Source organism: Zingiber officinale, chromosome 1A (assembly GCF_018446385.1).
Source record: "Zingiber officinale cultivar Zhangliang chromosome 1A, Zo_v1.1, whole genome shotgun sequence".
Lineage (NCBI taxonomy): Eukaryota > Viridiplantae > Streptophyta > Magnoliopsida > Zingiberales > Zingiberaceae > Zingiber > Zingiber officinale.
The window spans coordinates 49,261,554-49,265,651 of record NC_055987.1 but is presented as its reverse complement, the minus strand read 5'-3'; the positions used below and the strand labels follow the sequence as shown (position 1 = coordinate 49,265,651).

The window sequence follows — 4,098 nt, the reverse complement described above, 5'->3', positions numbered from 1 at the left end:
CTACTGCCCTGGATTAACAACCTCCTTGGTTGTAACCAGGTTAATTCCTGAGTCTCTTTTCATTGATTTATTATTTTGTTAACTATTGCACTAACTGAGTTGGAAAGCCGAGGAGGGTATAGTTTGTTTTTGTTTTCAGCAATTCACCCCCCTCTTGCCGGCCTCCGCTGAACCTACACACACTTCCATAATAACTGAGGTCTTTGTTCCTTTATAAAGTCAGTATAAAAGAAACGACCCCTAAATGGTCCTGCTCAATACACTCTAAGTGTACTAGTGTAATTGTATAGTTAAGATAAACTAATACCTAATTACACTACGACCTTCCAATGGTTTGTTCCTTTCCATCTTGGTCGTGAGCTACTGCTTTTAATTTATAAAGAACTGATAACACGATCTTCTGTGTGTGACACCACACACTATGTTATCTACAATATAAATTAATTGAACATCTACATTTGGTATATATAAATGTAGACACTTGACCAATGTGATTCTTATAAATGTTTATACAAAAGCTAGGCTTTTAGTATACACTCCAACATTAGTGTCTCCTCATATGGCAAATTTAGCATCCATTGAATCAGCTCATGGTGAACCACGTGAGCAGGGTTAGGGATATACTTCTTGAGCATGGAAATGTGGAACACGTTGTGAACTCTTAGAGCAACTTGATAAGCTTGAGTTCCAATATGATCTAGTATTTCGAATGACCCAATGTACCTTAGATTGGGCTTTCCCTTTTCGCCAAATCTCAGCACTCCCTTCATCGACGACACTGTAAGGAAAATGTGGTCTCCTACTTCAAATTCCATATCTCTTAGTTGCTAGTTAGCATAACTTTTTTTGGTGACTTTGCATTGCCTGCATTCTGCCTTGTATCTTAGCCACTAGGCTCATCATGTGAGCCAAAATGTCTAGACCCAGAACTGCTCTCTCGCCTACTTCATCCCAATGTAGTGGAGTTCTACACCTCCTCCCTATAATACTTCATACGGAGCCATACCTGTGGTAGCTTGATAACTGTTGTTGTAAGTAAACTCCACTAGAAGCAATTTTGACTCCCAACTTCCCCAAAAATCGATCACACAAGCTCAGAGAATATTCTTAAGAATTTGATTGGCTCATTCCAATTGACCATCCTTCTGAGGGTAGAATGCAATACTAAAAGTGAGCTTTGTACCTAACATGCAGTGTAAATTTTCCTAGAATCCGAAAGTAAACTTTTTGGATACCTATCAGACACAATTCTGCCTGAAATTTCATATAGTCAGACAATCTCTCAAATATATATTTTTGTATACTGTGTCATAGTGAAGGTGGTCTTTATCGGTAGAAAATGAGCTGATTTTATCAATCTACCCACAATAATCCAAATGACATTTGATTCCCTTGGTGAGGTTGGCAATCCTACCACAAAATCCATAGTGATAGCTTCCCACTTCCATGTGGGAATTGGAGGTACTTTTAGTAGTATGACTGGCATCTGATATTCCACCTTCACCTGCTGACAAGTATGCCACTCATGAACTAATTTGAATATGTCTTTCTTCATGCTTGATCACCAATACAATAGCTATAAATCCTTATGCATCTTCATACTCCCTGGGTGAACGGAGTATGGAGTGGTATGTGCCTCAGTCATAATATCTTCTTTGAGTGAACCAGCATTTAGCACCCATGTGTGACCTTATATCGCACAATTCCATTGACCATCATATATGTAGCATGACGCTTAACTTTATCTTTGCATTTACATTCCATTAGATACTGAAAATCCCTTACCCTTACTGAAGACACCAAAACCTAAAGTACCACTATTACCTTTAAAAAGGAAATCTTGCATCACAAGTAAGCCTCAAATTTGGACATATATCGTTCAAATGACAATTTTATGAGCTCATACTAAGGTAAGCAAACAAATAGTTTCCAACTCATATCCACATAGCAGTTTGAAAGACTAAATGGTATAACGTGCTCTAGGGACCCCGGATAGTGTGCTTTGCAATTCATCTCATCTCCTCAGCTACTCCACCTCCACACCCCCTATTACATCCTTGGTGCCATCTCTCCCACCTGCATCATTCACATTATGAATCCACAGACCCAACAAGTATATGCCACTAGTAGGTACATGACAGGAATAGAAAAATAAGATTGAAAACTAGGAAATATGGAGCTTGAACTTGCTTCTAGTTAAAAGTAAACTTAAGCATATCTTAGTAAGAATTAAGATCAGACAACATCGAGCATGGTCTTGAATACACCTTAAAGGAAACTTCAACATAATTTAGTAAGAATAAACATGATGCAAATGTGATAACTATTATTAGAGAACATTCATTTGGTCCATATTTATGAACCGTTGAGAGGTACCTCTTAAGAGAAATTTTAATCATCTATCCAAAGCTGGTCTATATTGCATTATCATTCATGTTTAGAAGGGCCTTTTCTGGAGCTCATCCCAAGATACTCATCCCGTACTATCATCACTTATGCCCACATTCAATCTAGTTATCATATAGGGGAAAACATGACTTAGTCATAACATATCACACAAGTAAGCATGCATAGTTCTGTTCCTGACATTCATAAAAGAAAATTCTACTTAAAATTCAAGCAGAGCGTATATATTCTAGGAATCATAAGTAGATTATGGAGGAACAACTTCCTAAGTTGCACTAATTCCCATTCTACAAAAAACTGACCCAAACATTTGAGCTAATAGGAGGAGCAAGCACAACATTATGAAACTAACTCATCGCAAAACCAAAGTACCTCCACTAAAACTGCTCATAATTCAAAACCCTCACAAGGAGCAAAATTGCAAAGCAAAACCAAAGCACCTCCACTAAAACTGTTCAAAATCAGAATTCTCACAAGAGCAAGATCCATATTGAAAACATATTCCAACCTCCTAAATCTACCCTCGAAATCACGGTTAGCATGAGGAACCAAGAGCCCCACTGAATCTTAACCCCTCCATCCAAATCCGTTCAACATTCAAAGTTCCTCTCGAAGGAGGTATTGCATTCACCGAAACCAATTGAAATCTCCCAAAATTGGAGCAAAACAAAAAAAAAATTGAGAAAACCCTGTGCTAGAACAGGGCCAACATTTGGATCATTTCGTAAGTCTACAGGAAGAAGCACTCCTCCATACCTACAAGAGGAATCTACTTTCCTTTCCTTATCGCCAGAAGCTCTCCTGCAGCTAGAATCGCACGCCGACAACCCTCGTCCTAGCAAAGATTGCCCCTCCTTCTCAGTTCCTCTCCTTCTCAGGTACCATCCCTTCCCTTCTTTGGTTGGGCTCCAGGTTTCACTAATAAGCCCACATCCCAATCTAGCTCGTAAGAATTAGATTAGGTATTAGGTTAAGGCTCTACTAAATACTTCTAGAAAATTTCACTTATCCATAAATAAAATTCATGTGAACTATATTTTACTTAACACATATTTTATTAATCTTGTTTTCTTTTCATCACCAATTTACCCTTGTCTTTGAAAACATCGAACTAACCTTTACAAAAAAACTCAATTCCTAATTTAAACATTCGAAATACATGGGACCTTACAACAAGAGTAAAAGATGATAGTGTAACAACCTACACTTCCTTTTAGACAATAAAATAAATGATTTTAATTAAAATTATCAACACGAAAGATGTAGAGGTGAAAGCGCTTGTGTGTTGGTGATGATATGCCTGTAGTGGTCGAATGTCATGGAGTAGCAGCGCAGTAGCAACACAGCGTGGTCAGAGTAGTAGAAGGATCATTGAAGCTTGAGAAAATGAATTGTGACTTGATGTTGGTCAAACACTGCTTTTATTGAGCATTGAGGGCATCTCCAACCTCGTCCAAGGAGCCTTTAAATGCAAAAGTTATCCCTTGAGCTTGGACTCGATAAGCCCCGAAACCTGCCGTCTTTATCTGTGCGAGGGTGCCTTCCAAGCACTCCAAGGCACCTCCGCGCTACGCTCCAGGGTGCCTCCAATCACATGGGAAGTGCCTTCATACCTTTTTGCATGGGTCTTCGGCCAAGGCAGCCAAGGCACCTCCAACAGCACAGGAGGTGCCTCAAGTACTATTCACCCAA

The 4,098-nt window shown here is 39.0% G+C and overlaps 1 long non-coding RNA gene across 1 annotated transcript; it reads right to left on the bottom strand.

Moving 5' to 3' along the window:
• Positions 1-1,825: 1,825 nt before the first annotated feature.
• Positions 1,826-3,355, bottom strand: LOC122003213. Its single transcript, XR_006117872.1, has 2 exons — positions 3,163-3,355; positions 1,826-2,076 (listed from the first exon to the last, which is right to left on the bottom strand). It is a non-coding gene; the product is annotated as an uncharacterized LOC122003213 (long non-coding RNA).
• Positions 3,356-4,098: the final 743 nt, after the last annotated feature.